General features: G+C 29.1%; 1 long non-coding RNA gene across 1 annotated transcript in view; it reads right to left on the bottom strand.

Moving 5' to 3' along the window:
* LOC122269372 (uncharacterized) overlaps positions 1-12,929 on the bottom strand; it is a 65,278-nt gene extending 52,349 nt beyond the window's left edge. The window contains exons 1-2 of the long non-coding RNA XR_006225150.2: positions 12,515-12,929; positions 2,941-3,020 (exon numbers count right to left, since the gene is read on the bottom strand). This is a non-coding gene — a long non-coding RNA (uncharacterized lncRNA). The remainder of the gene's footprint in view (positions 1-2,940; positions 3,021-12,514) is intronic.
* Positions 12,930-13,890: the final 961 nt, after the last annotated feature.

The raw sequence follows: 13,890 nt of genomic DNA, 5'->3' as shown, positions 1-13,890 counted from the left end.
TATATATATATATATTTGAAAATACAGTTGAAAATATCTTTTTTAATAAAAGGCAGCAGTCCGTCCAATCAACAGCAAAGTTTACGATTAGAAGCATTTTTTACCTTCAATGGTTTTGAGACTGTTTACGACTAGTAAGGTTTCTAAACTGTAAAAATGAAATTTAATAGGGTATTGGAATTAGGTTATGCTTGGCTTTTCGATGGATAATTGACATTGGAGTTTGGTTACGGTTAAGTTTTGTTGTCTCGATTGAACCATGAATTTCGGTTAACTTAATTCAACGGAGGGGGGGGGGTGGAACTATCGAGAGAAATGGAAAATACTAGACTTTCCTACTAAGCAGCTTTGAGGTGCATCTATGCGAGAATGAGAGTTTAGTATTCTATTGTTCAGGGTCACAGATTGAAGAGTGCTGATCACTGAAAACTCTTCATGTGTTCAAGGAATGGTGGAAATATTATTGCGTCAACACTGGGATTCGAATCCCCGTCAACAGGCCATGAGATTGATAGATTAGTCCTCTCGGGTATAGTTGTACTCAGCTGCTAGGAACTAAGTAGCTTCATAGGGAGGGCCTAGTGGGTACAGATAAAATTCTAATTGTTTAACCGTATTAAGTGATTACAGTCAATAAAAATTTTTTCGCACAGTTAACAGTTAGAATACCATTTTTTTGATAATTAGTTGACTGTTTCAGTAAATTATGGTAAAATAACAATGAAATAATTTGTTACTTCACCATTTTTTCCGGGAAATTTTAACAATGTACAATGCGCAAAATGAAAAGTGGACCACCCTGAATAACTTTTGTTCTAATAATCGGATCTTCACGTTGTAGGACTCAATGGATCAATAGGGTGACCTCGAATATGCTAATTAATTAGTCAGCCACGAAATAAGACACGAATATGTACTTTCTGTGATTAAACATACCTTTTTTCAACGGATTCAGATTTCTGACCCACGAAATTTAGGAGATAGTCGCAATAAGGGATATATGGCCCCAATAGTTGTGTCTAAGGAGCGGTTTAAAGTTTGAAATACTCATTGTTAATTTTACTTTTTGCTTATTTCACCATATCTTGACAACTTTTTAAACGAATTGAAAAATTTTTGCACCCAATTATAATATTCATTCATCCAAAGATAATTCCATGTAAAATATAACTTTTAGTAAATATATATTATTTGTTATTATTTTATTTCATGGAAATCGGAAAAATTTATTCTTATTGTAAGGTATACAAAATTCTTTATATCATTTTAAGAAATGCAATTTTAAATGGCAAAATGCCAAATTTGAGTGAAAAGGGTAAAATAGTTTCTGAGAAATTGAACTCTTAAAAAACGTTGTTTTAAAATTGTATTTCTCAAGAACGATTCAACCGATTTCCTCCCTCGAACTTTGAACCATTTGAAATTGTAATTCCGAAAAATGATGTAAAAATTTGAATACCTTGCAATTCAAAATGTTTTTTGACTATTATTAAATAAAATAGTAAAAATAATAAATGCTTACTAAAAGTTACTTTTTTGAGTGAAAATAGTATTGGTTAAGCGAATTTGATTATTCTGAGCAAAAAATTTTCAATTCGCTTAAAAATCTTGTGAGATATAACAAAATGCGAATAAAGTAAAATTAACATTAAGGGGGTTCAAACTTTGGACCGCTCTCCTGACCAAACTATTGGGACCATAATTCCCAGATTCCGGGTATATTGTGGGCGTCATAATTCCGAATTAGTCTAAAAAACGGTATGCTTATTCAGAGAAAATGCGTTTTTGTGTCTGATTTCGTAACTTATATTATCGTCTGCACTAGTTAATTAACATTATTGAGGTCACCCCTTTGAATTTTTAAGATTGAGTCCTGGAACGTGAAGATCCGATCATCAGATCAAAAGTTATTCGAGATGGTCTTTTTTTTTTCTTTCCGGCACTATACATATATAGTTTTAAAGTAAACATCGTTGGAAAATAGTATCGTGTAATCTAGCTTAAGGATTGAAGGATTGAATCAAGCTTAAGGATTGATTGATCAAGTTGAAAAATAGCATCGTATAATCAAGGATAAGGACTTAATAAGGTCGATAATACGGATGGTTCGAATTTTTGGATGGTTTAAAACGGTTTAATATGGAGTTAATATGGATGGTTTAAAAAGACTTCAAGAAAAATTGTTTTAATGTTGACCTAAAACATATATACTTTTAACCATGTTACATACGAATTTAATTTAGCCGTAATAATTTATTAACTGTGATCGCGGTATAGATGAACTAAAGTGCATTTGTAAAGTACAAAATGTTCTGCTGGTATATGCTGAACTATACAATAACTTTTAAGTTTTCTTATACCTTAGTATAATGCGTAATATCGTAAATATTATCGTACTTCCTAAACTTGATTAATGTTACAATGCTTTAATTTGAACGGAACGAACTACCACTTTATTAAGTTAGCAGCAAATTAGCATCGTTATCATGATTCAAGTTACTGATATTAAGGTTCAGCAGCATTCAAAAGTTCTATCATTGTATAATTTTGCAGAATTTGATCTGCTTTAAACATATTTTACACATATAGAAAAATTGATTTCTTTAAATGTTTATTTATATTTTAAAGAACAGCTGTTATTAATTTATTATTCATTTTTTGAAGTTAAAATTAAAATAACGTAATGTATACATATACGTACATAAATTCATAGTTTTTATAGCAGAAGCAAATTGGAAAACTACAAAACAATAAATAACAGTCAGAAGGCTTTTAAACGCATTTAATGTTAATAACATGTACATATATTGTCGGAAAATGACATCGCGACAAGCATTTAAAAAGAATGTAGTTTTTATGATCAATATCAGTTTGCAATTCTAAATACATTAACATCAAAGATAAAAAAAAGAAATAAAAAGCGTGTTTAATGGTTTTTACCTTTTCACACAGTTTTACAAGATGGATTTTACTTATCTATTTTGCAACAAACTTCTTTCATTTGCAGTGGAACTCTATACCTGTAAGAACAAATAAACACAACCTTAGAAATTTACTGATGCATTTTATCAATAATAAAATATGTCAAACATACAACAAACGTATTGATATATTTTCTGGGTCACTGAAACAGTTTAATTTTTAAGAGGAAAAACCACAGCTTTGATATGTTAATAATCATAGAGAAATCATAACGATTTATTGGCAAACACAAGAAAATGTCGTTGTTATACGACATACGGTGTAGCGTATAACAACGTTATTAAGTGTTGTTCATATACTACATACATTACATAAAAATACACATGCTATATTGCATGTTTATCTTAAAACGTATGATAGTATTTATGTAAATGGTCTCGCTGTATTGGTAAATGTCATTTCGTGAAACCTTAGCTGTAGCATGGAAGGGGTGGTTCGCCCATGGAATAGGGGTTGTCCATTCATTTATTCTTTAATTTTACCATAATGGGTAGGTAGACATAAGAGGCAGAACTTATTACGTGATGAAATATGGGGACTCGCGTTTTATGGTAGATAAAAATGACAGGGACATTAATTTCCTCCCGTTTTGCTCATTGAATTCCTCGTAGAAACAAAGACACTTTTTCTCTTGGGTTTATGTTTACAATAAAAACTCTTAAAAAGCAAAAAGAGAACTAACGAGAGTTTAACATTCCTTCTTTTTACATAAATTTTATTTTAATTTAATATTTGTGATTTTTTATTTTATTATAATTGGGAAATTTGCATTTTGAGTAATTTTGTCTTTATAAATTGCTATTTTCTCAACTGAACAGAAGCAATCCATATGCTATCGCGAAGCTTGGGATTACTGAAACTCGCAGAGTTAACAGAAATTCTGTTAAGCATAAACAAATTTGTTTAGTACGAATTAAAAAAATTTATCTATTGAAATTAATTACCTATTAAAAAAATTATTGTATTTTATTTTATCTATGGTAATAAACATTAAAGTCATCTTTTCTTGAGTTTATTTCTAATGTGCATTATTCTATTTTGAATTCATAAAATATAAAATTTTAAAATGTTAGAAATTACACTGTTAGAAATACATGCACTGCTAGAAATTACTCGAAAAAAGGGTTAAATAACGATTTATTTAATTGGGTTTTGCCATATTCAACGAAAGCAGTAAAATAATCATAAAAAGTATGGTATTTAAACATTTAACTGTGAGAAAAATCGTTTAATGACAGTTTTCACTTAACACTGTTAAAAAACTAGAATTTCGTTCGCACCGTACCACCTTATGAAATCTGTCGATCTTATGACTAGCTGAACAGGGGTTCTTGTCGTTTTAACGTCTGAGTGTTAAGACGAAAATATTTCTTCCATTCCTTCAACTCACGAAAAGAATTTCCTGTGTTATGCTCTCTCCAATTGATGACCCTGGATAGCTGGATGACGAAAACCTCATTCACGAATAGATGTTAGCACCGTGAGCTGCTTAATACAAAAAATTCCTGTATTTCCCATCTCTCATGATAGGTGGCACCGCCAGATATTTTAATTAAGCCCCATTCTACGGCTCATTTGACGAAAGTACACTCAACTACAACCTTGTTCCAATATATATTGTTTAACGAAAAGCCTAACTCCAATGTCTAGTTGAATATCATTTTTTTCGGTTCTGAAACTATACCAGTTGAAAAAGGGTTACAAATTCCTACAGTTTTATATTAATGATTTTTTAATCGTACTAGTTGTAAACCATAGAGTTTTCGTTTAATTGATAGGACACACTGCTGTTGGTTATCTTACCGTAATTTTAGAATTAAAATTCCAACAGTGTATACATGGCTACTTCACCATACCTATTTAGGCATAGCCAATGGCTAATTAATGGTAAAAAAAGGCAGAAAAAAATAAGTAAATAAATAAATTTAAAAAAAATTGAAATCATCATCGCAAAATATGATTATTTTTAAAACTTTTTAATTGATAGTTTATTTCGACATTGCAATTATTGTAGTAGCTATGAAAAACGATTTTTCTCTACCGTATTCTAATTATATGATCAACTTTTTAAATGCATATTTCATTCATTTTCAGTTTAGTTCACCGTTCTAAAAATCCGCTGGTCGGCTCAAAAGTCTGTAGATATATATCAAAGACATGTAACAAACTTGTTTCCATCTGTCACTATTTTAATTGATAAGCGTTTCATTGTTTAAAAAAAATTAGAGCAAAAATAAACAAAAAAAGTATACATAGTATTTTTTTAATTCCTAATAGCTGAGATGAGAATTAGAACATTTTCCCTTCATTTGAAGTTGTCCTCAAACCATTATTATTATTTCTTTATTATCATTATACCTTTATCACGGTTTAGGAAATTATTTCTACTATCTTTTTAAACTTATATAAACACTGATGAAGGAAAACACATAAACTTTACTCAATTAAAAAATCATCGATAAAATTTTCTATTTTTAAACTCTACAAGGGGGTTATGACCCCGTTGTCCCCCTTTTGACTACACCTCTGAAATTTGGTACCGTATTGAGATTGTAACAAAATTGAATGTTATTTTAATTCAGACCGTGCTAAAATTTCCTACAGTGTATTAATTGGAACCTAATTGTATATAATAACTATTGATGCATAAAAAAGTATCGCAAAAAAAACATCAAACTTTAAAAAGGGGATTTTCCTAGTTCTTCTCCTATTTTCTACTTACTATTCTTTCAATAATTAAAACTTTTATTTTAAAAATTGTATTTGTTTTTTTAAATGAGTCTTTATACTAATATTTACATAATAGTGAAAGTTTTTTCGTTATTATTTAATACATTTGAAGACAAATAAAAGCTGTATGTTATTCTGGCTTCGAATAAATAAGATCATTGTATTTAAATAAAATAAAAAAACGCCACCATAGAAGGAAGAAAAGTGAAATATATAATAAAAAAGCAATATTGTGTTTATTTGTTTTGTCTGAGTAACAGTTTATGGTTGTTTTGATATTTTTTTTCACCTTTAATTTCAGTGTGTTGTGCTGCTAATTTAAAAAAAAGTACAGAAAGTTCTTTAACTTTATATTAAAATGCATATAACAACAGTTTGTTTCTCTTATTGCAGCATATTTATAGTATTTTATATACATATTTGTAGTATTTGAACAGTCTCGAAATCTAGCATCATTAATTGAAGTAAAGTTATATAAAAGCAGTATTCAGTTCAACTGTTTTGTGTAATTAATAGTTGTGCTCGCTTTCAAAATTGACCTAAGAACTGTTGATAAAGTTAGTTTACTGTGATTAAAAATAAGGAACTTCTTTTATACTACTTAATATAACTTAATTGTGCATAATAATTAACAGTCTCAATAGTTGCTGCTTTAGAATTTTTTCAGGGATAGGTTTTGTCTCAAAAATTGATTTTAATCAAATGAAGAAATAAAGACTTGAAAATAAACTTGATAGCAAGTTAAAATTAATAGATTTTACTTTTTTCTAAGTTATCAAAAAGTTGATTCATTAAAAATAAGTTAATCAATACAAAGACCAGGTAGCAGAATTGATAGAGTCAATTTGCATCACGATCTTTATAATTTAAAATTTGTCTGAAATCCTAACACAGTAAGACATAGACAATTCCGCAAAATTTAGTTTTAATAGCATGTGTATAGCAAAATTAGCATATATAAGATAGGAAAAAATTATATACAAAAAATGTCGTTAAAAACCTGCTATTTTCATTGGAATATTTGCACACTTATAAATGAATGGAATAATTAAAATTTAAAAAATAGGTTAAGTGCCTATACAGTTTAAAAAAAAGCAACTAGAAATTTAGAAATTTTGAAAATTGGGAATTTATTTTTTGCATTTTTTTGTAATTTGAATTTCTTATTTTTAAAAATTCCAGTTAATGAAAAATAATCATTTGGAATTCGAAAAGTCATTACTTTTCGTTTTCCTATACAGCTGCAGATTGGCAAGCAAATTTACTGTTTTACTTATCAAGTTTGCATTCCTTTTGTCATCAAATCCACTCTAATAATACAAGTTTTGTAAAAGGACCTGAAACAAAAGATGATTTCTCTGTTTCTCCTCTCTCTGTCTTTTTTTCTCTTTTTAATTTGAAATGAAAAATAATCTTCAAGTGTTTCAAGTTTCTTTAATTTTGAGTTGAAAAATATTGTACAGATAGTCTGATAATCTACAGCGCCCGCGGTCATGCTGGAGGATTTTTGCTATGGGCACACAGCTATAGCATAATTTATAAAAACTAACATAAGAGCCATTAAATAGTTAAACGAAATATATTTTAAAAGGAAAGTACTTTAAAATTTATGGAAGCAGCATTATTTTGTTGTTGTTGCATGCCATTAAGACATAGTGAGCTTCTTCTTGCTCTCCAGTGGCGCCATCTATGGCCAAGAATATGACTTCTGCCACACACATATGTCCCAACTCATTAATTTATCCACAGATCGTTATTTTGACCCTGAGCCAAGTAACGATCTATCTCCAATTCAGTACCCCCCTAGAGGTATGATTTGTTGAGGGAACATGGAGGACTTTGTGACTTGAAAGATTTAACGTGCACCAATCACCATTTACCACGCGGAGAGTCTTCGGCCACGGGGATTGAACTCATGACCTCTTTTGGACATGTGCCCAACGCCCTACCAACCAGACTATCTCGGCTACATTCCTTTCTAAAGGCTTTACAAAAGTGGTTTGAACTAATATGACATCATAACATCATTAGTGTGCGTTTCACGCAGAATCTCTCTCAGCAATTCTTTCTTGCAACGGAAACTCAATATATAACATATAATATATATAATTTTCTTTTTCTCCAGAATTCTTATTTGAATTCTTTTAAAAAAAATCTTATTGCTCTTTTATCAGCCAGATTAATTAGCTGCATGCGTAGTATCGTCAGTATTTTTTTATTTCTTTGTATTGTTCTGTGTGGGGGCTTCAAAAAGATATTTATTGTTAACGTAATTTCTGATTTCAGATTATGTAGTGCACATTCAGAAAAATCGGTTCAATGTTGAACTATAATATTGGTACCTTGGACCAATATATCGCGAAAAATTATTTCAACCTTGATAAGCTGTTAAATTGAAACATATTTCAGTTCAAGTTGAACCATAATATCGTACAATCTACTTCATAAATCACGATAAAATTGTTAAATTTTGTACCGTAATAAGATCGTGGCAAATTTGAGCGGTACTCTGGTTCAACGAGCACCAAAGTCTTTAACAGTGTCTGAAAGTTTCTAACAGTAAGTTTTAGCTCACGTTGAACCGTGATATGACTCAAATTTGTAGCAACCTTAATACGGTGCAAAATTGAGCAATTTTATCATGCTTCATGAACTTCATTACACGATATTATAGTTCAAGTTGAACTAAAATTTTACTATTTGCTGCTGATATCACGGTTTGCTACAGAAGAACAAGCAATGTGTTCACACACAAAGAAATATTTCATTAACGTTCGCCCTAATATGACCCAAGCAAATATAATCACGCATAACTTTAAAAAGCTACTTTCCAAGCAATAAATATTTTATTCCTTAGATGACCATTAAATTAGAAAATAAATAAGATTTGAGAGCAAAACGTGTTCTCAATTCTATTGAAAAACATGAAAGAATCTATGGAGATGTCGCGAAGTCTTATTAATCTGTGAAAAGCTGTCTATGACATCAGAGCATGAGATTTGTGAAAGGCTCAATAGATTAATTAACGGCATGGGCAAAGTCACGCGAGTTTTCTGTTTGCCCAGTTATGGAGTTTGAATGGTCGACTTTACAAAAGGTCACTCAACTGTGCCATAAGAGAGACAGCAACATGTGTCATTGCCGGTTTGTCAGTGCCTCTCATCATATTCGTCAAGACTGGAGGCCAAGTGTTTCTTTCTCTTAGAACGTTTTTTTCTTTGCAATTTTTCTTTCCTGTTTCGTATCTTTCGGCGCTTTTATTATGCTCACATTCATTGGAATTTTGTGTTCGAAGTTGAGGGGTTTTTTATTGTTGTTATTTGATTGATTCATTCGTTTTTTTGCCAGACTTTAATGATGGACTTAATTTAGGGGAAAAAAAATCCGTAATTTCTTTTGCTTTGTTAGCGTTGCTTTTCATTATGACTTTATTTAAGCGAAAGTTGAAATTTCCATATAAATATATGTATATATAACACAATAAAGAGACAAAAAATAATAAAAGAGAGATTAACGAAGAAAATTATGAAAATAAAGAAAAGTAATACTAAGTTTTATTTACTGCGCTTAAGTTGCAAATACGTAGAAAGCATAAAATAAGTTTAAAATACGAAGAAAACAAAGAAAAATTATTAATCAATAGAATTTTTCTTAAATATGTAGGAAGTAATGAATCACACTATTATATTGGTGTATTTTACTTTAGTTGCACTAATAAAATATTAGAAAGCACTTTTTTTTGCAGATATAATCGTGTAAACTTGGGACGATATTATATCTTTTCCTTATTTTGTTTTCCAGCATTTTTAGAATTTTTTAAAAAATTTTTTTTATATTTTTAAGCAGAAAAGATATTAATAAACCTTTTATTTATTAACAGTTTTTCTTCGTCTTTAAAAATTTTTTTCCCCTGATTTCTTCATATTTTTAACTGTAGATATTTTGATTTAAAAGTGTTTTTTTTTCGTTAGATAACTTTATTTTCTTGTTATTGGTTCCAATTATAACAGTTACAAATGTCAAGAAGTATACACTCTACAAATTTTAGGTTAATATTCAGTATGGTGATTAAAAGATAAGTGATTTTTAAAAGTTGAAGTTCATCAGTTTATAATCAACAACAAAAAATTTATGAAAAAAGAGGAAACTTCTTTAAGTTCTATTTATTTTGTGCTTGAAGGAACGGAAAGATTTTTTTATGCATTAAATATTATATTAACTTAAAAATGAAATGAATGTCTAGCAATTTTAAATTTTTTCTTTCAAAATGAGAAGGAAGAAGTTAAAAAAAATCATTTAGAATATTCCAAACATATTGTTGGTTCAATTATTTGTAAAATTTTTACAAATTTAATGATTTTCATTGCGTGGAAAATATTAAACAGTTGTTATTTTACTAATAGCTCATTATTTTTTTTTTTCCAAATCGTCTTTTATCTCGAAAAGTGAAATAAATTTTTATTAGGTAAGATACGTGTAAGGTAAATTTTAGTTTCAACAAAAGATTCAGTTTTCAACAAAAGATAACTTATTATCTAAAGGAAAGAACGATAGGTTGATACTTTGACCTTTAGAACTGAAAGAAAGACAATGAATTTTGATTAGTTTTAGAAATTATAATTGAGTAGTCAGGTGCAAAATCTCCTAACTAATATTTTGATATATTCTGAAAAATAGGAAAACTGTGACAATATTACAAAGCTTGTCAAAACGATTTTTTTTAAATAGAAAAATACATATACTTATTAAGCTAATGCAAATTTAAAAATTCTTTTTTTGAATTAAAGCTTAAAAAAAAAATGGATTTAATCCATTTTTTCCCAATTTGTGCAGCTTATTCATTTTAAGCGCTTATTATTGTTACTGTTTTTAAATCGGAAAAATTTAGAGCTTGGAAATATTTAGTACAATTCTACACTGAGAAATAAAGTATGATCGAAGCTACCATTTTATTACCTTATTACTTTTGTAGTACTATAGTAAAATTTACCGTATTTCTAGTTCAATAGGAACACCCAAAGCACTTTAGTAATGAGTTTGGTAAAATTACCAATGAAATATGATGCTATAATCAGTGATAAAATTGATAAATGTAGTAAAATTTGGTGATTTAATCATGATACCTAAGGAAAAGTCATTCATTCGATTATATTTACTTTCAAATTTTTAGTTTTTACTAAATGTGTGATAATAAGAACTATAATTCTGGTAACCAGAATCTCCGGTAAAGCATTATCATATGAACGGAAAAATTATCAAATGAATTATTGAATTACCGTATATATTAATTGCTGAAATACCGCTTTATTAATTCGTTTTTTGTTACCACAAATATTTTTACTCAACAATACTGTAGTTTTACCAGAATTTTTTCGGCCGTGTAAGTTTGAACATTACCGTGACGAGTCAAATCTCAAAAATACCATTTTGCGTCATTTGGGTAAAATGTTGAAAACAAAAGCTTTCAAACTGAATTCGACACCTCCATTTCCTTCATTTTTTTTAAAAAAAATAATTGAATAACTTGGTTTTAAAGCTCAAAAGAGAAGTATTAGATAAAGTACAAAGCATTTATTCGTAATGGTATTTTTTATAATGCAGAAATTGTTAAAACCTAAAATATATAAATAAAGTGTTTAAAATCGTTTTCTGAGAAATATAGTTCAGAAGTTCTAGTCAAGAAGACAAGCAAATTTTTTAAAGTGGTATTTTTGGGTGAAAAAACTTACTGCTAGCACCATTAGTGCTTTGTATACTGTGAGAGTACGATTCAAACTTAACCATTCCAATGACTCTTTAATTTTTACACTTCATCAATTCTTATCCTTTTGTAACCTCTTCTATCTGCATACTTTTAAAAATATAATTTCTTTAACTTTTTATCTCGCTCATACGAAACAGCTTCAAATGTTATTAGTACTTCTTGCATAAAGATAATGACGTTATAGGAAGATGTTTTTAACTAAACTTTTTTTCAAAATGATCTGATTTATTTATATATTTATGTTTACTACTTCTCAATTAACGGCATGCACGATTAACAAACTGCATTAAAAATTTACGTCATTATTATTGTTACAATAAAACAATAATTGAAGTTTGTTTTTATTTATTTAAGATCATCAGCAAATTCATTTGCTTTCCTGTTTTCGTCATGGTTCATTATTCCGCATTTTATAACCATGACTTTTTAAAATAATATAGTTTATATTTTGTTGCAAACTTCTTTGTTTTATTATGGTTTTCTGACAAATAATCATAAAAAACTAATTGTCAAGTAGTTTTACTTGTTTGATTTTTTTGGCAACTTTCTGTATGGAAATAAATTAATAGATTGTTATTTCTGTAAATATTTTATTTTTTACATCAGAGTTAAAGAAATTTGCCAAGTTCTTGTGAACTAACTAGTATTTAAGCTGTATAATCAATTACATTTTGAGGAGCAGTATTAATTAAAAGCAATAGCTACAAAGTATGAAAATGACAAATTATCTAAATAGTTATTCAGAGTAATCTTAATTTAGTTATTAAGATTACTATATTTTGATTATAACAAACTTTCATAGTATCTAAATTTTCATAATACTAACTACTTTTAAATCGAAATTAATGGTGAAAATTAGCAATAAAGAAAAATTATCACAGTGTTGATCTGTGAAGATTTAAAGACAAACCATTTAAAGAGTAAAAAAGATTGGGCAATTTCTTTGCAGTTTTAATGACTCATTGTTGATTTTTTTTATATCTTGATCTAAGAATTAAAAAAAATAATAAATAAATAAAAGTAAATAGAAAGAATTACCTCCACCTAGAGTAAAGTTGCGCGAGTCCTCAACCTACCGGCGCCATATAAATCCAGGTAATAAATTTATCCGCAACTGAACGGAGCAAACAGAAAAAAACCTGGTCGTGATCTTGAAAAATAATATGATAATTAGCCGCGGAAATAAACTCCACTTACAACCACTTAGGCGAGATTATACATTCATTCTTTACTCGAGTAAAAGGGCGGTTCATTCGACTCTGCTATTAGGCGACTGTCAAATGACAATTGTTATAACCAGTATTCCAGGGTGACGACAATTGCACGAAGCCCTTTTTAATAATAAAATTACAGTGACAAAAATGAAAAGAAGAGGTGGAATGATCAGGTAAAAATGTTTTTCTAACAAGCTGTTAACATCGAAATGAGCTATTATTCCGATCTCGTGGGAGCCCTTTCATGTTTATCGGTCACAAATTAGCTCAGTTTTGCGACATCTCCCATTTTGTCCCATTTAAGGCATTTAAGTGGCAAAATTACTCGTCACGACGTTTACCTTTCAACTATGATGTACGGTTGATGAGGAACAGCCACTGTATTAGTTTATTGTGCATGTAATATGGGACTTTTTATGGTTTTGGAAAATCGTTTCAATTTGGATGAAAGGAATAGCTGTTATTTTTCTCTTTACCAGTTAATGCTTAGCATGCGTCTTTATGTACGGTTCTAAAGAGGTATGAACTCACACACATTATTTTTTCGACATGGATTCTATGTAAATTATTACGTCGAAATAAATTTTATGCAAACTACTTTTATCATGGAAATTCCATGTCAATTATTCTTGCGACACGGATAATATGTAAATTACTTCTCAACATGGATACTATGTAAATTATTTAAAAGAAATAGATTCTATAGAATTTTTGAGAGAAATTCTATGTAAATTATTTTTTCGACATAGATTCTATGTGAATTACTTTTTTTGCATAGATAATGAGCAATTTCGTTTTCTTTCTAGACATTAAATTCTCGAAGGAGCCCTTTCAAACTTATCGGTCAAAAATTAGTTCATTTTTGCGATGTCTCCCATTTTGTCCCATTTAACGCATTTAAGTGGCAAAATTACTCGCCACGACGTTTATCTTTTAACTATAATGTACGGTTGATGAAGAACAGTCACTGTATAAGTCTATTCTGCATGTAATGTGGGACTTTTTATGGTTTTGGAAAATTGTTTCAATTTGGTTGAATGAAATAACTGTTTTTCCCCCCACTTAACCAGTTAATGCTTAGCATTCGGTATGACTCTAAAGAGGTATGAGCTCACAGCTTTTCGACATAGATTCTAGGTACATCATTTTACTCCATGGATCCTATGTATATTATTTTTTTGAAATAAATTTTATGCTAAC

The sequence above is a fragment of the Parasteatoda tepidariorum genome, chromosome X1 (assembly GCF_043381705.1).
Source record: "Parasteatoda tepidariorum isolate YZ-2023 chromosome X1, CAS_Ptep_4.0, whole genome shotgun sequence".
Taxonomy (NCBI): domain Eukaryota; kingdom Metazoa; phylum Arthropoda; class Arachnida; order Araneae; family Theridiidae; genus Parasteatoda; species Parasteatoda tepidariorum.
This window is presented reverse-complemented; position numbering and strand designations above follow the sequence as displayed.